Raw genomic sequence first — 24431 nt, forward strand, 5'->3', positions numbered from 1 at the left:
CAAGCATTACCAGTTCGCGGCGCTTCCTTTCGGATTAGCCACTGCTCCAAGGATTTTCACAAAGGTACTAGGGTCCCTTCTAGCTGTGCTAAGACCAAGGGGCATTGCTGTAGTACCTTACTTGGACGACATTCTGATTCAAGCGTCGTCCCTTCCTCAAGCAAAGGCTCACACGGACATTGTCCTGGCCTTTCTCAGATCTCACGGATGGAAAGTGAACGTGGAAAAGAGTTCTCTATCTCCGTCAACAAGGGTTCCCTTCTTGGGAACAATAATAGACTCCTTAGAAATGAGGATTTTTCTGACAGAGGCCAGAAAAACAAAACTTCTAGACTCTTGTCGGATACTTCATTCCGTTCCTCTTCCTTCCATAGCGCAGTGCATGGAAGTGATCGGTTTGATGGTAGCGGCAATGGACATAGTTCCTTTTGCGCGCATTCATCTAAGACCATTACAACTGTGCATGCTCAGTCAGTGGAATGGGGACTATACAGACTTGTCTCCGAAGATACAAGTAAATCAGAGGACCAGAGACTCACTCCGTTGGTGGCTGTCCCTGGACAACCTGTCACAAGGGATGACATTCCGCAGACCAGAGTGGGTCATTGTCACGACCGACGCCAGTCTGATGGGCTGGGGCGCGGTCTGGGGATCCCTGAAAGCTCAGGGTCTTTGGTCTCGGGAAGAATCTCTTCTACCGATAAATATTCTGGAACTGAGAGCGATATTCAATGCTCTCAAGGCTTGGCCTCAGCTAGCGAGGGCCAAGTTCATACGGTTTCAATCAGACAACATGACAACTGTTGCGTACATCAACCATCAGGGGGGAACGAGGAGTTCCTTAGCGATGGAAGAAGTGACCAAAATCATTCTATGGGCGGAGTCTCACTCCTGCCACCTGTCTGCTATCCACATCCCAGGAGTGGAAAATTGGGAAGCGGATTTTCTGAGTCGTCAGACTTTGCATCCGGGGGAGTGGGAACTCCATCCGGAAATCTTTGCCCAAGTCACTCAGTTGTGGGGCATTCCAGACATGGATCTGATGGCCTCTCGTCAGAACTTCAAAGTTCCTTGCTACGGGTCCAGATCCAGGGATCCCAAGGCGGCTCTAGTGGATGCACTAGTAGCACCTTGGACCTTCAAACTAGCTTATGTGTTCCCGCCGTTTCCTCTCATCCCCAGGCTGGTAGCCAGGATCAACCAGGAGAGGGCGTCGGTGATCTTGATAGCTCCTGCGTGGCCACGCAGGACTTGGTATGCAGATCTGGTGAATATGTCATCGGCTCCACCTTGGAAGCTACCTTTGAGACGAGACCTTCTTGTTCAGGGTCCGTTCGAACATCCGAATCTGGTTTCACTCCAGCTGACTGCTTGGAGATTGAACGCTTGATCTTATCGAAGCGAGGGTTCTCAGATTCTGTTATCGATACTCTTATTCAGGCCAGAAAGCCTGTAACTAGAAAGATTTACCACAAAATTTGGAAAAAATATATCTGTTGGTGTGAATCTAAAGGATTCCCTTGGGACAAGGTTAAGATTCCTAAGATTCTATCCTTCCTTCAAGAAGGATTGGAAAGAGGATTATCTGCAAGTTCCCTGAAGGGACAGATTTCTGCCTTGTCTGTGTTACTTCACAAAAAGCTGGCAGCTGTGCCAGATGTTCAAGCCTTTGTTCAGGCTCTGGTTAGAATTAAGCCTGTTTACAAACCTTTGACTCCTCCTTGGAGTCTCAACTTAGTTCTTTCAGTTCTTCAGGGGGTTCCGTTTGAACCCTTACATTCCGTTGATATTAAGTTATTATCTTGGAAAGTTTTGTTTTTAGTTGCAATCTCTTCTGCTAGAAGAGTTTCGGAATTATCTGCTCTGCAGTGTTCTCCTCCTTATCTGGTGTTCCATGCAGATAAGGTGGTTTTACGTACTAAACCTGGTTTTCTTCCAAAAGTTGTTTCTAACAAAAACATTAACCAGGAGATTATCGTACCTTCTCTGTGTCCGAAACCAGTTTCAAAGAAGGAACGTTTGTTGCACAATTTGGATGTTGTTCGCGCTCTAAAATTCTATTTAGATGCTACAAAGGATTTTAGACAAACATCTTCCTTGTTTGTTGTTTATTCAGGTAAAAGGAGAGGTCAAAAAGCAACTTCTACCTCTCTCTCTTTTTGGATTAAAAGCATCATCAGATTGGCTTACGAGACTGCCGGACGGCAGCCTCCCGAAAGAATCACAGCTCATTCCACTAGGGCTGTGGCTTCCACATGGGCCTTCAAGAACGAGGCTTCTGTTGATCAGATATGTAGGGCAGCGACTTGGTCTTCACTGCACACTTTTACCAAATTTTACAAGTTTGATACTTTTGCTTCTTCTGAGGCTATTTTTGGGAGAAAGGTTTTGCAAGCCGTGGTGCCTTCCATTTAGGTGACCTGATTTGCTCCCTCCCTTCATCCGTGTCCTAAAGCTTTGGTATTGGTTCCCACAAGTAAGGATGACGCCGTGGACCGGACACACCTATGTTGGAGAAAACAGAATTTATGTTTACCTGATAAATTACTTTCTCCAACGGTGTGTCCGGTCCACGGCCCGCCCTGGTTTTTTAATCAGGTCTGATAATTTATTTTCTTTAACTACAGTCACCACGGTATCATATGGTTTCTCCTATGCAAATATTCCTCCTTAACGTCGGTCGAATGACTGGGGTAGGCGGAGCCTAGGAGGGATCATGTGACCAGCTTTGCTGGGCTCTTTGCCATTTCCTGTTGGGGAAGAGAATATCCCACAAGTAAGGATGACGCCGTGGACCGGACACACCGTTGGAGAAAGTAATTTATCAGGTAAACATAAATTCTGTTTTTTCACAGAAAGATTGCTAGTTTTCCTGATTTTTATTGTTTTGTACAAGCTTTGGTTCGTATAAAACTTGTTTTTAAGTCAATTTCTCCTCCTTGGAGTTTGAATTTGGTTCTGGGGGCGCTTCAAGCTCCTCCGTTTGAACCTATGCATTCTCTGGACATTAAATTACTTTCTTGGAAAGTTTTGTTCTTTTGGCCATCTCTTCTGCTAGAAGAGTTTCTGAATTATCTGCTCTTTCTTGTGAGTCTCCTTTTCTGATTTTTCATCAGGATAAGGCGGTGTTGCAAACTTCTTTTACATTTTTACCTAAGGTTGTGAATTCTAACATTAGTAGAGAAATTGTAGTTCCTTCATTTTGTCCTAATCCTAAGAATTCTAAGGAGAGATCACTGCATTCTTTGGATGTAGTTAGAGCTTTGAAATATTATGTTGAAGCTACTAAGATTTTCCGAAAGACTTCTAGTCTTTTTGTTATCTTTTCCAGTTCTAGGAAAGGTCAGAAGGCCTCTGCCATTTCTTTGGCATCTTGGTTGAAATCTTTAATTCATCATGCTTATGTCGAGTCGGGTAAACTCTGCCTCAAAGGATTACAGCTCATTCTACTAGGTCAGTTTCTACTTCCTGGGCGTTTAGGAATGAAGCTTCGGTTGATCAGATTTGCAAAGCAGCAACTTGGTCTTCTTTGCATACTTTTACTAAATTCTACTATTTTGATGTGTTCTTCTTCTGAAGCATTTTTTGGTAGAAAAATACTTCAGGCAGCTGTTTCAGTTTGATTCTTCTGCTTATAATTTCAGTTTTTTTCATTATAAGATTTAAACTTTGTTTTGGGTGTGGATTATTTTCAGCGGAATTGGCTGTCTTTATTTTATCCCTCCCTCTCTAGTGACTCTTGCGTGGAAGATCCACATCTTGGGTAGTCATTATCCCATACGTCACTAGCTCATGGACTCTTGCTAATTACATGAAAGAAAACATAATTTATGTAAGAACTTACCTGATAAATTCATTTTTCATATTAGCAAGAGTCCATGAGGCCCACCCTTTTTATGGTAGTTATTTTTTTGTATAAAGCACAATTATTCCAATTCCTTATTTTTTTATGCTTTCGCACTTTTTTCTTATCACCCCACTTCTTGGCTATTCGTTAAACTGATTTGTGGGTGTGGTGAGGGGTGTATTTATAGGCATTTGAGGTTTGGGAAACTTTGCCCCTCCTGGTAGGAATGTATATCCCATACGTCACTAGCTCATGGACTCTTGCTAATATGAAAGAAATGAATTTATCAGGTAAGTTCTTACATAAATTATGTTTTTTGCTTATTTACAAACCCGGCATTATGTAAATAAATTGATTGACACCACAGCAAATCAGAGCTGGGATACTCTAGAAATCCTGTTTCAATCATTCATGCGTGGAAAAGGTTCTATTTTCATTTTGAGATTAAAAATAAAATTATCAAAAAATATAGTTTCTGATGGTACATACTATGTATTAGGGATACTTATTTTCAGACGAGTACATTCGTTCTTAGTTTACATAAACAAATATCTGAATTAATACACCAATGAAATTTTAAAGAAACTAAAAAATATTGATGAAATTTGTGAGCATTTGTTTCCTTTAAAGGGACAGTCTACACCTGAATTTTTATTGTTTAAAAAGATAGCTAATCCCTTCCTTATTACCCATTCCCCAGTTTTGCATAACCAACACTGTTCTATTCATATACTTTTTACCTCTGTGATTACCTTCTATCTAAGCCTCAGCAGACTGCCCCCTTATTTCAGTTTTTGACAAACTTGCATTTTAGCCAATCAGTACTGACTCCTAGGTAACTCCACATGGTCGAGCACAATGTTATCTATATGGCACACATGAACTAACGTCCTCTAGTGTTGAAAAACTGTCAATATGAATTCAGATAAGAGGCGGCTTTCAAGGGCTAATAAATTAGCATATGAGCCTACCTAGGTTTAGCTTCAACTAAGAATACAAATAGAACAAAGCAAAATTGATGATGCAAGTAAATTGGAAAGCTGTTTAAAATTAAAAGCCCTATAGGAATCGTGAAAGTTTATTTTTGACTAGACTATCTGATTAAATAAATTTGTAAGGCATTATAGTTACCTTAAGAGTGCGCTAACCCGGTCCTCCTCTTGCCAGGACTCTGGCAAGAAGAGGGTCAGCTTAGCCTGCTTTCCTGAGCATTAAGAAAAAGTTCACCTGTAGCTTTGAAACATTTACATTTGTTTAAACGTAACAAAAACAGAATGGTGCAGGGAACGAATATTCGGGGAAACAAATTTCCTTGAATATTCGTTAAGATTTTTTTTTTTCCCCCTGCACGTCTACTATGTACACATAAGTATTAGAAATAATATAAAACTTCCTTTAGGGTACATGTTTAAACTGTATTATGACGTAAATACAGGTAGCCCTCAGTTTACGCCGGGGTTAAGTTCCAGAAGGAATGGTTGTAAATCGAAACCGTTGTAAATTGAAACCCAGTTTATAATGTAAGTCAAAGGGAAGTGAGGGAAATAGGTTACAGGCCCTTCTCAAAATTGTCATAAGTAACACCTAATACATTATTTTTAAAGCTTTGAAATGAAGACTTTAAATGCTAAAAGCATTATAAACCTAATAAAATAATCACACAACACAGAATATATAATTAAACTAAGTTATATGAACAAAAACGTTTGCTAAACAGAATTATAAAACTAATAAAATAATCACACAACACAGACTTCACTTGCATTTTTCTGCAAACAGTTCTTTCAATGCATTCCAATCTGGACTGATTTATAGACAGGAAGATTTTGTTCCTTTGAAATCTGCTCGATAGCTCAGGTCTGGTTAAACTGATTAATTTCAGCTTGCTTGGCTTTGTTGCAACACAAGCGGACAGCTCCACCTACTGGCTATTTTAATAAATGCACTGCTTCTCAATGCTTTTCAATAGCAGTCACATGACTGGAAAAAAAAAGTTGTTATTCTGAAACGGTGTAAATTGAACCGTTGTAAAACGAGGGCCACCTGTATTGCCTAATTGGCATAAGATATCTTTGTAAACGCTATTACATATGCATATAAATATAGCTGCTTGACTAATTAAAGATATGTAAGAGTGCAAACTTCTTCACTTTCTTTTACTGGTTAAGAGCATGTGGGATATTTGCAACCACTATAAGATTTGATGTATTTGGAATAACTTTATATTACAGGTAGAAAACCCTTTATCCAAACTGCTTGGAACCAGAATAGGTTTGGATTTCAGAATAGTTTGGATTTTCTTCTTAAACGGGAAGAGTCCACAGTTGCATTCATTACTTTTGGGAATTCAGAACCTGGCCACTAGGAGGAGGCAAAGACACCCCAGCCAAAGGCTGAAATACCTCCCGCACTTCCCTCATCCCCCAGTCATTCGGCCAAGGGAACAAGGAACTGTAGGAGAAATATCAGGATGAAAAAGGTGCCAGAAGAACAAAAATTACGGCCACCCCAAAAAAACGCGGGTGGGAGCTGTGGACTCTTCCCGTCAGAAAAAAAAGAAAATTATCAGGTAAGCATAATTTGTTTTTCTTCTTAAACGGGAAAAGTCCACAGCTGCATTCATTACTTTTGGAAAAACAATATCCAAGCTATAGAGGACACTGAATGCAAACAAAGGGCGGGTACAGGAGGCGGCCCCTTCGAAGGGCACCACAGCCTGAAATTACACCCAATAAAAAAACTGTATCACTAGAAAACAAGGGGTTAAAACCGGAAAAGACCAAGCACATCAGTTAACAACCTGCAAGGCCGTGCTAGAGACCACTCAGAATCCCTAGAGTCCATTGAGCACAAAGGCCTCCTAGGAGCACAGCCCAGTGGGTTTCGGCTCCCACGAAACGTACCCTGACCCGAAAGAAGAGAACAGAGGACCCAATAAAAAGATCCAAAGGACCACCAACAAGGATTATAAGAAACCTCAAAACTAAAGCAAACCCAAGGTTGCTATAGGACCACTGCCCAGGTAAATAATCTCCCATTAAAGACAAAACCGACTCCCCTGAAGGGACACGCAGATGTTCCAAGACCTAAAGGTTGAAACTAAACTGTCCAGGACCGAATCCAGAATCCTGACCCGGAAATCTCAGGCAAGAGACATGGCCATAAGCCGGGACTATCTGAATTTTCTAACTCCCTGAGGAACCATCAAACTGCCTCATACGGAGGAGTGCACCCTGGGTAGTGCATCCCACATCCCAATGTCCTTGGACATTGGACACTCACAATAGATTTAGACCAAAGAGCCTAGAAGGACATCTTAACAGGCCTAAGAAGATGGCCTTGAGGTGGATTTGAACCCAGGACCCTCTGCTTGCAAGCCCTTAAGAGCTAGATCTCCTAGAGGGTCGAAGGGAAACGCCCCAGAGTCTATAGACCCCGGGAATTACAAGGGACAGGCTTGAGAAGACAGCATAATCTCCAAAGATCCTTACAGGATCAGCCTCCTGGAAATCCCAGCTGACCAGGGGAAAATGCTGGATAAAAAATGGAATCGCCCAAACCCCTGCGCTCCCATATATGAGAGCGAGCGAGATACTGGAAAGGAAGGAGGACATGTTCCAGACCCAGATGACCCGACTACCCAAGAATGGAAAAAAGTAGCCCCAGCAACCTACAAGAGGTACTGTGACTAGGCCACAAGAACCGTCGTCCAGAAGACACCAAGAGTGAAAACGAAAATTGCCATCCTATCTTGTACCCCAGACGTCCAGAGGTCATCCAAATCTCCAAACTACAAAGGAATGGAGAACTTCGGTTCCGAGTCCAAAGGACCTCTAGAACCCACGATGAAACCTTAGCAGGATCCGAGCCCGGAACCCTCAACATTCGGACAAAATGAACATCCAGCACCCGACAGGTTAACCGGCCCCACGTGGGTGACATGAACCGTAAGGAACAGCAGCTAGCGTCCGACCAGTACCCGCCTGGTACAAGAACACTCCGGAACTGTCCAAGAAAAATCAAAACCCTCTGCAGGGATCGATAACATAAACTATAAACATAACTACGTCTTTATATAGTAATGCACAACTTCTGAGGACATGCCCACGCAACCACAAAATCTCAGTATCAGTTCCAGAGAAGAAACGTTCCCAAAAAGGAAAATTCTGACAGGAGCTTCTTAAAACAAATCAAACACATCCTAGCCGGATCAAATAAATTGAAGGCAGCACTTGTGAGTGAAAGCCCAAGGAGAATGGGCACGCTAACAGGACCAGCCGATCGGAGGCCCCATTCTCCCAAGCTCAGAACTGGAACAGATACTTAAAAGAAAAGAAAAACGGAGATGTCAAGGAGATTGGCTTCATCCCCACACGTCTAACCCAATCTGCTATCCGGCACAGAAGACAGAGGATCCCTTGGCCCACTAGGACCGGAATCCTCCAGCACCGCCAAAACATGCCTTTAGTAGGACACGAAGACGTGCCAGTCTATAACTGAAGGCAGAATATTCCCCTGCCGGATCCATGGATGACCCCGGCCCCGAGGGTGGGGTCCCTGAAGCCTCAGAGGCCAACGCTTCCCCAGAAGGCCGAACTGAATCAGGCTAATTCATGCTCAACGGGCCCTAGTTAACAGAACATGGACTGTATCTTAAAAATACTTCTCTTGGGTGATATAAATGTGCCAACGCTATGGATATGGCCATGCGGAACCGTGCAGTAACCTCATGAGGAAACAAGCCGCCCTCCGTAGAAGGAGTAACGGCCATAGGGATACCTGCTTGCGTAGCAAAAGAAGGTTCTGGGCACGTGCCTCACAGGACATGAAATCCTCGGGGGCAGATGGCTCAACGCACTTTAAGCTCCCTGATTCGGGGGAAGAGAGTACTCTAGAACAGCAATCCGAACATAACTGATGGGCATGGATAACCCGGGCCATTTCGTATTCTTCGCAAGACGTATACTCTGAATCGGAGATATCCGTCTCTAAAAAATCAGAATCCTCCATAACTTGGAGATTGCAATTATGGACAGACACTAAACGGCACCTTACACCCCCAATAGCTGGGGCACTCAACACCTCCTGTGAACCAGACAACTAACGAACAGACTCTCTCCGCCGCCACTCGTCAGAGAACGGAAATGGAAATACGTGACCACACCCGGTCACGAGGTGCACCATGTAGCCAAAAGAAAAAAGGCGCGTTATTCTAATAGGGCTGTGCAAACTGATAAGGCTGTTATGTTCCGAATAGCCATGAGCCCAAGCATCACTACACATTAGCAGACAGAATCACATAAGAAACATGATTAAAGTCCCCCCTGTCCAATAACCCCCCTCAGGAGATATTAACCCTTGATTCCATAAGATAAAGGAGTCCCACTGGGACCCTGACTTCTTACGTTAACATTACATTTACATCAAAATAAAATGAAACGATCTTACCAAAATCTACACTGTGGAACAGGAACACGGCCCTTCAAGTGTGACAGATAGTAGCCTCGCTTCTGACATGGACTTGAGTGAATAAAGGCAGGCAGCGAAACTCGTCAACGCTGATTGCCTAGGAGCCGTTAATGAGTCGGGATGGTTTCGCAGAAAGGACTCTCCCTGCAACTCTGGACTCTAACCTTCATCCATGCTCTCACTGAGAGGCTGACAGGATTACTTAAAACTCCAGTCCCATTTCGAAGAGTACTCCCCTCCATAAGAGACTATCTTCAATCTTCTGTCACTTCTCTGCCAACCTCCTGTGACGAAAGGCAAAGAATGAATGGTGGATGAGGGAAGTGGGGGAGGTATTTAAGCCTTTGGCTGGGGTGTCTCTGCCTCCTCCTGGTGGCCAGGTTCTGAATTCCCAAAAGTAATGAATGCAGCTGTGGACTCTTCCCGTTTAAGAAGTAAATCCAAACTATTCTGAAATCCAAATCTATTCTGGTCCCAAACAGTTTGGATAAAGGGTTTTCTACCTGTAATATAAAGTTATTCCAAATACATTAAATCTTATAGTGGTTGGAAATATCCCACATGTTCTGACATTAACCAGCAAAAGAAAGAGAAGATGTTGGCACTGTTACATATCTTTAATTATTCAAGCAGCTATATTTATATGCGTTTTTAATAACCTTTTGAAGAAAAGGAGAAAAAAAAGGGAAGGCAACAACTTCTAATATGTGAGGTCTATTCAAGAGGTTCCCAAAGAAAATCTATTGCCACATTTTTAAAACAACGTATCTCATACTGTAACATATATTTTTTATGTTTTTAGTGTGTAATCTTATATAGCTAATAAGCAAATGGCTTTAGTTTTTGTAACCGTAATAAGATTTTTTTCCTTAACATTATATTTCAGAACTTAAAGGGACAGTCTACACCAGAATTGTTGTTGTTTAAAAAGATAGATAATTCCTTTATTACCCATTCCCCAGTTTTGCATAACCAACATACAGTAGTTATATTAATATACTTTTTACCTCTGTGTTTACCTTGTATCTAAGCCTCTGCAGACCGCCCCCTTATTTCAGCGGAAACTGCTGCTGATCCCATCTGCAGCGCTGTCCAGTTGTGCGACTAGCGATGCTGAATGGATCAGCGGCAGTTTTCACTTGGGACCAGCAGTGCTATGCAGGCCCAGAGCAGTACTTTAACTATGTGTTTAATCCCTGCACATTTCCTGATTACACTTGACTTATATCCTTTCCACTAGACCATACTAAGGTAAGCTCAGGAGTGTGCATGGCAGCAGTGATTGAGCAACAATGTTTGTAACAATGTTATTCATTGAGCCTACCTCAGAATACGCTCATGGAAAGAAGTAAATTTGATAATAGAAGTAAATTGACACTGTAGATGTAACCCTTTAGTTACCAGAGCCGTGGGCCAATACTTTAGTAAAAAGACCACTCATTAGTTACTAGTGTCCTGAGACCAATGGAATCCTATTGTTGTCCCACTGGTGTTCTGGGGTCCACTTTGTACATTGTAGGGCACTGCCACATATTGTACATATTGTGGATTCACAATGAAAGGGCTGCTAACCTGCTTAGACCCTTATTACCATCACGGCCAATGGATCTAGTCAGATTCTATATGTTGCATTCATACTTTGTGAAGGCCCCATTGAAATGCCCAGACAAAGCTGTCTTTCAGCCAGACACGTGCTGGGCTATTGTTTGCTTTTCATCCCTTGTCCCCTCCATCCTCTGCATACATTTCCTATTCTTGTGACATTTACTGCTCGGATTCGGTTCCACAGTTATCAGCTGAACAAATGTTTTTGTCAGGGGTAGTGTTCTGCTAATCCCATGATCCCCAATCTTATCCCTAGGGCTGTTATGTAACTGTCAAGTACTCTGTTTAATATAATGTGACATAAATATAAGACAATTACATAAGGTGTGTCAGTAAACAGTAAATAAATTCTAGATATGTGTTCACACCAAAGATTGACCTGAGAATACTATTTGAATGCATTCTTAAATTATATTAGTTGCTTAAATATTGATGAAATAAGTATAAAGGTTTAGTTTTTATAAAGTACTGGTTAATACCATGTTGAAACTTAGGTTTCCTTTATCTAATTTCTTCTGCTGGGGACAATTAGGGACAGTTAAAATGTGCTGACAATGGCTTTGTGGAGTAAAGCAATGTTAGTTACTTTAACAGGGTTTAAAGCTATATTCCACACAGATATTTTTTGTACACTTATCTGTCCTTAAAGGGAGAGAGTCAAGTCCCAAAAAAACTTTCATGATTTAAATAGGGAATGTAATTTTAAACAACTTTCCAATTTACTTTTATCACCAATTTTGCTTTGTTCTTTTGGTATTCTTAGTTGAAAGATAATTCTAGGTGGTTTATATGCTAATTTCTTAGACCTTGAAGACTGCCTCTAATCTTAATGCATTTTGACCACTAGAGGGCATTAGTTCATGTGTTTCATATAGATAACATTGAGCTCATGCACGTTAAGTTACCCTGAAGTGAGCACTAATTGGCTAAAATGCAAGTCTGTCAAAAGAACTGAAATAAGGGGGCAGTCTGCAGAGGCTTAGATACAAAGTAATCACAGAGGTAAAAAGTGTATTTCTATGACAGTGTTGGTTATGCATAACTGGGGAATGGGTAATAATGAAGGGATTATCTTTCTTTTTAAACAACAAAAATTCTCATGTTGACTGTCCCTTTTAAAGGGATATTAAACCGTGCTCCTTCGGTAAAAACACATATGTTAAATTAAACTAAACCTTAAAAAAAATAATGGAAAAATGCAGACAACGTACTTGTTTTCTTGCATAATGAGCACTTAGAAATGATTAGTGTAGCCTCTGCCCCCAGTGTGATATGGGAGCGGACATCTTTGAAACTTAGGTTACATTCTGACAGATCTAGGCATGAGCAAGTCTGACTCCCTGTTATCTAGTCTATTAACTTAAAGGGACACCGAACCCAATTTTTTTTCTTTTGTGATTCAGATAGAGCATGCGATTTTAAGCAACTTTCTAATTTACTCCTATTAGCAATTTTTCTTCGTTCTCTTGATATCTTTATTTGAAAAAGGCATCTAAGCTTTTATTTTTTGGTTTAGGACTCTGGACAGTACTTTTTTATTGGTGGATGAATTTATCCACCAATCGGCAAGAACAACCCAGGTTGTTCACCAAAAATGGGCCGGCATCTAAACTTAAATTCTTGCATTTCAAATAAAGATACCAAGAGAATGAAGAAAATGTAATTGGAGTAAATTAGAATGTTGCTTAAAATTTGATGCTCTATCTGAATCACGAAAGAAAAAAATTGGGTTCAGTGTCCCTTTAAAGGGCCACTCAATGCAGTAGAATTACATAAGTAACTAGTACATAATAAAAAGGACAAATCTATAGCACTTACTCTTAATTTCAAATAAGCAGTATATTTTTTTTTTTCCAGATAAATTTATTTTCTTTCCCAAGATATGGAGAGTCCACAACGTCATTCAATTACTAGTGGGAATATCACTCCTGGCCAGCAGGAGGAGGCAAAGAGCACCACAGCAAAGCTGTTAAGTATTGCTCCCCTACCCATAATCCCCAGTCATTCTCTTTGCCAATGTCAACGAAGGAGGTGTAGTTTGGTGTCTGAAGAAATTAATTCCTTTTTCGGGTACTTTCCCTGCAAGCAAGGATTTGGGTTTAGCTGAGTCCACGTCAATCTCTTCAGTAGAGTAGTGGTGGCTTTTAAGCAGTTAGGAAGTTGTGATGTAGTCCTTGCTTTGTTTCCTAATACATTGCTGCCCATGGTACAGAAAGCCAGAGTTGGTTACTCTGTTCTTTCTTTTTCTACAGGTCTCTGTAAGGAGTATGTGTCCTTTCACGCCTTGTGAGCTGTCTTCCTGCTGGACAGCTAGACTGCAGGTAAGTGCTTTTGTCTTCTAGGTCTTGGAGACTTGCACTTCAGAAGAATATGTCATATGCATTAGGTGGGGACATTTTTAAAATCCTCTATACAGGATTTTCTTTGCCAGTGGGCAGGCACATTATGTATGTTGAGACTAGGGGTTAATCTTCCCTTTATTGGGACGTTTTTCCTCTTTGGGCTAATTTTGTTGAAATACTTTATTAGTATGTGTTTGGCTTATGTTTTATACAGGGGGTTTATGTATAAACTTAAAATTTGGCAGTTGGTTTTCTTTGCTTGCTTAGCTAGAACAGGCTAACTGACAAACTGCTTGAGTTTGAAACCAGCTGCAGCTACTTGCATCTTATGTTGTAGGCAGAGGGAAATGCGCACGCCTTTTACTTGCTGCTTTGTTTCCTCTCTCTACCGGTCATGTGACTTCTCTCTGCTGTCGGATATTCACGGAGTGGAGCGGTGTAATTGAATTTCAGTCTCTTCAGTGTCGATCTAGTGACAGTGTATTTAAAAAAAAAATTACAATTTGGGGAATTTTTTATTTAGTATTATGGACATGGACCAAGACTCTGTGTTTTTTGACAAATGCTTGTTATGCAAAGAGGCACACATTGTTTTACCTATGCAATTCTGTGCTGCATGCTTAGCTAGAACACTTCAATTTAAAGATAAATTGTTGCCCTCTGAGCTTAATGCCTCTCAGGATGATGCTGTTCAGGCAATGAACAGCTTTCTCCTCAAACGTCCCAAGCCTCTATGGCATCACATACAGTGCCCTGCAGTTCCTCTCTGCCTCCTGGAAGAGTTTATTTGCCTGCAGATTTTGCTGCACAGGTATCTTCTGCGGTAACTGCGACATTACCTGATTTTTCCTATGCTGGGAAAACGCAAGAGGAAAATTAGATATTCAGATAGTAAGGTTTCTGTTCCACCTACTGCTACGCAGGTTGCCCTCCCTCGTAAGTCTGATGAGGAGGATATGCCAGTAGCCTCTGAGGGTGAAATCTCAGATTCGGATAGTATTATTCCTTCATCTGATACTGAAGAAGTAAGCTTCAGATTTAAGCTTGAACACCTTTTGTGTACTGTTAAAGGAGGTATTGGCTACTTTGGACGACTCCGATACTTCTGTCGTTGTCAACCCTAAGAAGTCTAGTAAACTTAATAAATACTATGATGTTCCTTCCTCTGTGGAAGTTTTTCCTGTCCCAGACCGTGTGACGGAGATTATTTCACAGGAATGGGAGAAGCCAGGGATTCCTTTCTCCCCGTCTTCCGTATTTAAAAAGATGTTTCCTGTTGCTGACTCCATTAAAGATTCTTGCGCACGTTGCCTAAAGTAGAAGGGGCTATTTCTACTCTAGCTAAGAGAACTATGATCCCTATATAGGATAGCTGCTCCTTTAAGGATCCCATGGACAAAAAACTAGAAGCTTATTTGAAGAAGGTGTATGTTCATCAAGGTCTTCAATGGTAACCTGCAGTTTGTATTGCCACAGTAGCAAGTGCGGAATCTTATTGGTGCAATGCCTTGTCTGAATCAATTTTAGTAGAGACTCCGTTGGAGTAGATACAAGATAGGATTAAGGCTCTCAAACTAGCCAATTCCTTTATTTCTGATGCTAACATGCAAGTTATTAGACTGTGAGCCAAGATGTCTGGCTTCACTGTCCTAGCCCGCAGGACATTGTGGCTAAAACCTTGGTCAGCTGATGTTACCTCTAAGTCCAAGCTTCTGGCGCTTCCTTACAAGGGGAAGAACTTTTTCGGACCTGGTCTGGCGGAAATAATTTATATTACAGGTGGAAAAGAGTCTTTTCTACCGCAAGACAAGAAGAACAGACTCATAGGACATCAATGTAATTTTCGTTCCTTTCGTAACTTCAAATGTCTTCCTCTTCTATGCAGAAGCAGTCCAAGTCGTCTTGAAAGCCCGGTCCGGATTTGGATCAAGTGGAGGGCAGACTCCCTGTTTTGTCAAGCGTGGAGACGAGATGTCCTAGATCCTTGGGCTGTGGGCATAGTATCTCAGGGTTACAAAATATAATTCAAAACTTTCCCTCCCAGGGGCATATTCGACCTCAAGATTATCTGCAGGCCAGGTAAAAAAAAGAGGCATTTTTGAACTGCTTTCAGGACTTTTCCTCCCTGGGAGTGATTGTTCCAGTTCCAGTAAGTCAACACGGTCTAGGATTCTATTCAAATCTGTTCGTGGTTCTGAAAAAAAGAGGGATCTTTTGGTCCCATTTTAGACCTAAAGTGCCTCAAGACGTTTCTCAGGGTATCGTCCTTCAATATGGAAACCATTCGTTCCATTCTTCCTTTGGTCAGTTCATGACGACCATAGACCTGAAGGATGTGTATCTTCATGTTCCCATCCAAAGGGATCATCACAAATTCCTGAGATTCGCCTTTCTAGACAAACACTTTCAGTTTGTGGCTCCTTCTGTTTTGGCCTTGCCACAGCTTCCAGAATTTTTTCAAAGTTTCTGGGGGCTCTCTTGGCAGTGATGAGGTCTCTGGGAATTGCAGTGGTGCCATACCTGGACGACATATTGGTTCAGACGCAATCTTTTCAACAAGCAAACTCTCATACAGAAATGTTGTTGTCTTTTCTATGTTCCCAAAGTTGGAAAGTGAATCTGGAAAAGAGTTCCCTTGTTCCAGCTACAAGGGTGGTTTTGTTAGGGACCATAATAGATTCCCTATCTATGAAAAATTTTCTGACGGAGGTCAGAAAATACAAAATTCTCTCCTCTTGCCTCTCTCTTCAGTTTACTGTTCGGCCATCAGTGGCTCAATGTATGGAGGTAATTGGTCTGATGGTTGCTTCCATGGACATAATTCCCTTTGCTCGATTCCATTTGAGAGCTCTGCAATTATGCATGTTCAGACAATGGAACGGAGACCATTCGGATCTGTCTCAGAGGATAGATCTAGACCAGTCGACAAGACTCTCTCCCGTGGTGGTTTTCTCAGGGCACAGGCTTCCGGAGACTTTCCTGGGTGATTGTGACCACAGACGCCAGCCTGCTAGTCTGAGGAGCAGTCTGGTACTCGTTAAAGGCGCAGGGACTATGGACTCGGGAGGAGTCTGCTCTCCCCATAAACATCTTGGAGTTGAAAGCGATTTACAATGCTCTGATGGCTTGGCCTCAATTGTCCTTAGCCCAGTTTATGAGGTTTCAGTCGGACAACGTCACCTCAGTGGCTTACATCAACCACCACGGACGCCAAGCTTCCAAGGTACGGTTCAAGGTCAAGAGATCCTCAGGCCGCTCTGATAGATGCTCTGGCGGTTCCTTGGGATTTCGGTGTAGCATACATGTTTCCTCCGTTTGCGCTTCTTCCACAAGTTATTGCTTGTATCAAACAAGAGAGAGCATCTGTAAATCTAATAGCTCCTGCATGGTCTCGCAGGATCTGGTATGCAGATCTAATGAAGATGTTTTTTCGACTGCTTTGGAGGTTTCCTCTGAGGAAGGACCTTCTAACTCAGGGTCCATTCCTCCATCCAAATCTCGTTTCTCTGAAGCTGACTGCTTGGAGATTGAACGCTTAGGTTAATGAGTCGGTCATTGAGACCATTATCCCGGCTCGCAAGCCTTTTACTCGAAAAATTTACCATAAGTTATGGCATAAATACCTTTATTGGTGTGAATCTAAGGGCTACTCTTGGAGTAGGTTCAGGATTCATAGAATTTTGTCTTTTCTCCAGGAAGGTCTGGAGAAATGGTTGTCAGTCAGTTCTCTGAAAGGTCAGATTTCTGCATGATCTATTTTGTTACACAAGCGTCTGGCAGATGTGCCAGATGTTCAATCTTTTTATCAGGCCCTGGTCAGAATCAGGCCTGTGTTTAAACCTGTTGCTCCTCCTTGGAGCCTTAATCTTGTTCTTAAAGTTTTGCAGTAGGCTCCATTTGAGCCAATGCATTCCATAGATATTAAGTTGCTATCTTGGAAGGTTTTGTTTCCTATTGCTTTCTCTTCTGCTCTGAGAGTATCGGAACTCTCAGCTTTGCAGTGTGATTCACCTTACCTTATCTTTCATGCGGATAATGCGGTTCTTCGTACTGAATTGGGTTTTCTTCCTAAAGTGGTTTTGGATAGAAATATTGATTAGGAAATTGTTGTTCCTTCTCTCTGTCCCAATCCTGCTCATAAATAATGTCTGTTGCACAACTTGGATTTTGTGCGTGGTCTAAAATTTTAACTACAGGCGGCTAAGGATTTTTGCCAGTCTTCTGCCCTGTTTGTTTGTTTGTTTTTTAGGAAAGCATAAGGGTCAAAAGGCTACTTCTACGTCTCTTTCCCTCTGGTTGAGAAGTATGATTCGTTTTGCTTATGAGACTGCTGGACAGCAGCCTCCTGAGAGAATTATGGCTCATTTCACTAGGGCTGTCTCCTCTTCTTGGGATTTCAAAGATGAAGCTTCTGTGGAAAAGCTTTGCAAGGCTGCAACTTTGTTCTCTCTGCATACTTTTTCCAAATTTTGATACTTTTGCCTCGGCTGAGGCCTCTTTTGGGAGAAAGGTTCTTCAAGTGGTGATGCCTTCTGTTTAGGTCTGTCTGTCTTGTTCTCCCTCCCTGTTCATTCTGTGTCCTCTAGCTTCGGTATTGGTTCCCACTAGTAATTGAATGACATTGTGGACTCTCCATATCTAAGGAAAGAAAACAAAATGTATGCTTACCTGATAAATTTCTTTCTTTCCGGATATGGAGAGTCCACAAACCCACCCTTTATTAATACAGTTATTTTTGACTAACGCTCAGGCACCTCTACACCTTTGTGTTATTCTTTTTCCATTTTCCTTCGGTCAAATGACTGGGGATTATGGGTATTGGAGTGACACTTAACAGCTTTGCTGTGGTGCTCTTTGCCTCCTCCTGCTGGCCAGGAGTGATATTCCCACTAGTAATTGAATGACGTTGCGGACTCTCCATATCCTGAGAGAAAGAAATTTATCACGTAAGCATACATTTAGTTTTTTCCCACCAATTCTCCGGCCCCCTGTATCATGTGACAGACATCAGCCAACCACAGACTAGTATATGTACACTCTGTGAGCTTTTGCACATGCTCAGTAGGATCTCGTTCCCCAGAAAGTGTGAATATAAAAAAGATTGATAATGGAAGTAAATTGGAAAGTGTCTTAAAACCGCATGTTCTTTCTGAATCGTAAATGTTTATTTTGACTTGATTGACCCTTTAGTAGGAACCAGCCTAGACGTTTTATAACATCAGGCTAAGATAAACCTTCCTGCAGAGGCCCCTTCTCCTTGTGAGGTTGTGACAGGAAGTAAAGGACAAAAACAAATGTAGTAAAAATAAATGGTAAAATCCATTTAAATAGATGAATGATACATATTGCAATTATTTATATTAAGTATAAGACACAGCTCAGTGTTTTTTTATTACAACAATGAAACAGACTGTGGCATAGCCCTTTAATTGTCCTTAGCAGAAGGGGTTAGATAAGGGAAAAGTAGGTTTGAACATGACAGTGCCAATTACTTTATAGAAAACTTTAAATACTAGCTCCTTGTCAGGAGATAAATAAACATATTTTGTTTTTACAGTAGAATATCCCTTTAATTAACACATTATCTGCCAGAAAAGTCTGCAAATACATAATGCAGCAATGGGCTGCTGTGTTGTTTGGCAATCAAATGGTTAAATGCCCAGTTCCTGTGACACGTGTTTTATTGTTTGCCTGTGGCCCTGTATCCACTGTGTTTATGTATTCATTCCTGTACACAGCCGGCTCAGCCACCAATCAGAGCATTCCTTCTTGTCTCTGCGTGGATGTGCACTGCCTGTTCTGACCTGGAGTTACCCCAGCTGCATCACTTCTGTGTTTTTCTCCTGTCTGGGATTAGATGTCCTTTCACTGCTGTTACGTGCTGTGTTGCTGGGTACGTGTGACAGTCTGCTCTCCCATTCTGCGCAGCTCCAGACAGCAGACTGCACTGACAGCCTCTGGCAAGACGTGATTACTTGTGCTCATGTGACGATTCCCCCCTGCGCTTACATTACAGAGTGTTTATCATCTCACACATCAGACACACGCTGATCCTGCGCCTGTATTCTGACTCTCATCATTTAACTCTTTTTCACAAAATACTTTAAAAGAAACCGGGAAATTTTATTCTTGTGATTTTTATTTTTTTTATTTCCTTGGAGTGAAAGAGAAAGCAAAGCCTGGTTTGTGTAATTTGATGGGAAAAGCTGGAGTGCACATACAGGTATGGAAAACCGCTGCTCTAAAGTGCTAAGATGTTAGTGGAACCCTTTTATGTAGGTGTTACTTCTATCTGTCATCCTGTTTTATGTATGTTGTTATTAGTGGTGCCGCTATAAGAACAACAAATATCCCTTTATAGGAATCAGCCTTTCGTTATCTTTCTTGATGTAAATTCTGTAGGGCTCTTAACCTTTGTGTTTATGGTATCCTAAATCAGTTTGTTTTAAGGACAATAGGAGATTTCCTATTAGACTGTAATGCAGGGCTCAACGTATGCCAGCCCTCAAAAGAGAGAGCTGGAGTCTATATAATGTCATGTGACATGTACCATTACACCCATGCAGCATTGTTTTAATCTGTTAGTTATCACACTGGCATTGTTGATTTAACGCTTTGATTTGCAAGAATATTCACATAGTAACAATTTAACCTTTGATTGTGCCTAATACACGTGCAGTCAATGGGTTAAGCCGTGATTTAAACCCTTGTTTCCCAGAGAGCTCATGCAGCAGAAACTTAACTCTAGATTTCCCTGAGCGCATATGAGGAGTGTAAAACACACTCTAGTGGGAAAATGCCAGATTAGGACTCTATGGCACTTGGGATTTGTCCAGCTTTACTATAAAACCTAAGTATGACTTGCGTGCAGTAGTTGTCATGGAGGGATGTGTTCATTCATATCTGAGCACATATAGTGCTTTAAAGAGACAGTCTACTCCAGAATTTTTATTTTTTAAAAAGATAATCCCTTTATTACCCATTCCCCAGTTTTGCACAACCAGCATGGTTATATTAATATACATTTTACATCTTGTATCTAAGCCTCTTAAGACTGCCCCTTATTTCATTTCTTTTATTAGACTTGCATTTTAGCCAAACAGTGCTGACTCTTAGGTAACTCAACAGGAGTGAGCACAATTTTATCTGTATGGCACACATAAACTAGCACTGTCTAGCTGTGAAAAACTGTCAATGCACTGAGATAAGAGGCGGCCTTCAAAGGCTTAGAAATTAGCATATGAGCCTACCTAGGTTTAGTTTTCAACAAAGAATACCAAGAGAACAAATCAAATTTGATGATAAAAGTAAACTTAAAATTGCATGTCCTATCTGAATCATGAAAGTTTAATTTTGACTAGACTGTCCCTTTAATGATGTAGTGAGTTACAAATGTCTTTCTTGAGTTTAGTAAGATTCCTCAAGCTGAGCAATATATACCCTGCAACGTGCACAAGCTGTGGTGTTGCGCTGCATACTACTGGGGCTGGTGGTACAGAGCTACCAAAAAAGAGACATGAAACACAATTTTCTTTCTTTCATGATTCAGAAAGAACGTGATTTTAAACAAATTTCCATTTCACTTCTATTTATTTATTTTTGTTCTCTGGATATCCTTTGTGGAAAAGACTACATAGGTATTCTCAGCAGCTGCTGATTGGTGGATGCACATATAAGCCTCATGTTATTGGCTTTCATAGCTCCCAGTAGTGAATTGCTGCTTCTTCATCAAAGGATACCAAGAAAATGAAGCAAATAAGTTAATAAAGGTCATTTGGAAAAAAAAATACAATTGTAAATTCTATCTGAATCATGAAAGAAAATGTTTGTGTTTTATGTCCCTTTAATTGAACTTATGTTAGATGCCTGTGTAACTTAGAGACTCTTGGACTTAGTTTTTTCACAGACAGTTCTGTGTGTCAGCAGTTAATTGCTACATCATTGTTATAATTGTTTAAAGGGACAGCCAAGTCCAAAAAACACTTTCATGATTTTAATAGGGCATGTAATTTTAAACAACTTCCAAATTTACTTTTATCACCAATTTTGCTTTGTTCTCTTGGTATTCTTAGTTGAAAGATAAACCTAGGAGGTTCATATGCTAATTTTAGACCTTGAAGACTGCCTCTAATCTGAATGAATTTTAAACACGAGAGGGCATTAGTTCATGTGTTTCATATAGATAACATTGAGCTCATGCACGTGAAGTGACCTAGGAGTGAGCACTGATTGGCTAAAATGCAAGTCTGTCAAAGTAACTGAAATAAGGGGGCAGTCAGCAGAAGCTTAGATACAAGGTAATCACAGAGGTAAAATGTGTATTATTATAACTGTTTTGGTTATGCAAAACTGGGGAGTGGGTAATAAAGGGATTATCTTTCTTTTTAGACAGAAATTCTGGTGTTGACTGTCCCTTTAACCCTTTAAGGACACAGCTTTCAGTTTGCTCAATTGTTTTATGACGGAAAAATTCTGTCATATGTCCTTAAGAGGTTAACATGATTCTTTTTCTTAGGTTTACATTGTTTGCAGTTGCAGATCAGTGTTTGGAATTCACAACTTGACAGTCCTGTTGTGTGTGTTTATCTGGTCTCCTGTGCTGTGGCCAATCACAGACCAGACGCGAATGAGCTTGTGTAGCGCACTAAGCAATAGCTGCAAATTGGGGTTAGGTAAATTACAAATTGGAAATGTAAGTCCAAGTTAAACTTTTATGATTCAGACAGAACTTGCAATTAAAAGAAAAGTACAATTTACTTCCGTTATCAAATTGGCTTTGTGCTCTTGGTATCCTGTATTAAAAAAACATACTTATGTAGACTCAAGTGTGCATGTGCAGATGTGTATGGCAGCAGTGTTTGCAGCAATATGTGTAACAATGTTATATGTTGTTGCAAACACTACTGGAATATAGTGCTCAACACTGTATAACATTGTTAAAACTGCTATAAACAGCAGTGCTCTATAGGGCTAGATTTATCATACTACTGGCGGACAGAGGCGTACATACTCGCCCCTGTCGGCAGCATTCCACTGCCCACATTTATCAATGCACATGTGCGCATCCCTGCCCACGGGCAGCCAATCACACACAGGCATGGGCCGTCAATCTCCCTGGTCGGAAAAGTCCAGGGAGGTTGATATCCGCCACATAACAGGTGGAAGATTGGGTTGAAAAGCAGTGGTCTAATGACAGCTGCTTCTTAAATCTCTACTGCAGGCGGACTCGCTTGTGCAAACCTGCAGCGATGGGGCTGAGACCCTTTAATAAATCTTGCCCATAATGCTCAACATACATGCACACTTCTAAACCTAAATAGGTATAAAAAGGTTACCATCTATCTGAACCATGCAGTGTATATACTCTCACTACTTGCAAGAAGTAGAAAAGACAGTTTGTGAAGTAAATTATAGATGAGAGAGCAGACTAATGTGCATCCATTTTCTATTATGTAGAATTTCATTGTCCCTTTAATGGTAACATTATTTTTTTTTCTTTATTTTATAAATCCATATCAATAGCTTTTTAGATGTTACATTTTATTTCATGGCTATGATAACCTTTCATAGTATTTGTTTGAGCTCCGCTTTGAAACACTGGGGGAATTTTTCTGGAATGAGTAGAATTTTCTTACCACCAGAGCTAGAGACAAGTGGGTGGTAATCTGTGAAAGGAAGTCCCTTTTTGTATTTGTGCTATTGCATTGCTGTAATGGAAACATTGTAACATGATTATTCTGCTAATGATTTCACATCTTGTGGAACTCAGCAGATGTGACAATGTCATTTAGATAAACTAGATCAGGCTTTGACAATTTTACCCCAGATCCTATATTTATTTATTCATTTTTTTTTTTTTTTAAAGATTACTTTACATTTTCAAACATTAACCCTTTCCTGGCATAGCAGAGATGATTGGGGTATAGTTCTTAATGCCATAGTCTAGAACAGTGATGGACACACAAATAATATATTTGCTATAAATGTTCGTTGGCATTGGTTCAGATTTACATAAGTTTGCAGGATACCCTCAGTCTGCTGTTGACCCACAGAAGACTCTTGAGTTGTGGTCATTACAAAGTACACATTTTTAGTTTAGTTTTTCCCTAGGGCAGTGCTTTCCAAACGGTGTGTGTGTTTTTTTTTTTTTTTTTGCGGCTAGCTCCCAGTAGTGCATTGCTGTTCCTGCTCTTGATATACAGATAGGAAGCTTAAAAATGCTTGTTGATGAAATGCGAGTGTCTTTATCTAATATTCCACTAAATATTCAGAAACTATTTTCATCCCATCAACCTCATACATCCCATTAAAATAGTAAGTAGCTATTGGTGTTATTAAACTTTTTTAAATTCTTGTACATACATACTGTTACTTGTAAATACATTTTGTTATTATATAATTTATGTATGTGTCCATATCTCTTAAAACAAGTTTAAGTTTAACCTCCTGTTTGCTAGTACAACTCGATTACTGTGTCGCAAAATGATGTAGGTCTAAAAAGTGCGTCTCCAACATGAAACGTTTGGAAAGCTCTGCCCTAGGGCAACAAAAACTAGTGCCAGGGGCTGCATGTAAACCTTGGGTCGCCAGTTGGCCGTTCCTGGGTTAGAACAAGGATTTAGATACCTGTAACCATTACTCTTAAAATTCCAGTTTTAACACTTACTCTTTATTTATTTTGCATGTATCTGTATATACAATAATTTCATGGCTCCTGAGAATTAATTTCTGGCTCCTCACTTTCAAATAATTGTGTAAAAAACATTATATATAAAAATACCTTTTTGGTAGGGGAACAGTTACTATGTTTATTTTTTATGAAGCATTTAAATCTGTTACATGTTGTTACCTTTACTTTTCTCTAATATTTTTTTTTTTGGTCTTCTCTGCCATTTTGGACTAAAAATGATTGAAAATGTGACTCCTAAGTATCCTAGAACAAATTGTCACTCACATTTGATACTCCTAGGTTACAAGTGCAGCTTTTGTGCGCTTCTATTTTTACGTTTATATTCCCAAAGTACAAAGCTTATTTTTTTACTGCTCTAGGGCTCATTGACATCTGCATTCTGGATGGCGCGAGTTTCTGAAATCACTGACTCCTATGGGTCGCAGAGTAAAATTTATGTCTGATATAGCTTGAGGGTTAACGGTGCTATAGGCTAATG

At 40.6% G+C, this 24431-nt stretch overlaps 1 protein-coding gene across 1 annotated transcript in view; it reads left to right on the forward strand.

The window, feature by feature from the left end:
* EIF4G3 (eukaryotic translation initiation factor 4 gamma 3) overlaps positions 1–24431 on the forward strand; it is a 477611-nt gene that overhangs the window by 78065 nt on the left and 375115 nt on the right.

This window comes from Bombina bombina, chromosome 8, assembly GCF_027579735.1.
Source record: "Bombina bombina isolate aBomBom1 chromosome 8, aBomBom1.pri, whole genome shotgun sequence".
NCBI lineage: Eukaryota > Metazoa > Chordata > Amphibia > Anura > Bombinatoridae > Bombina > Bombina bombina.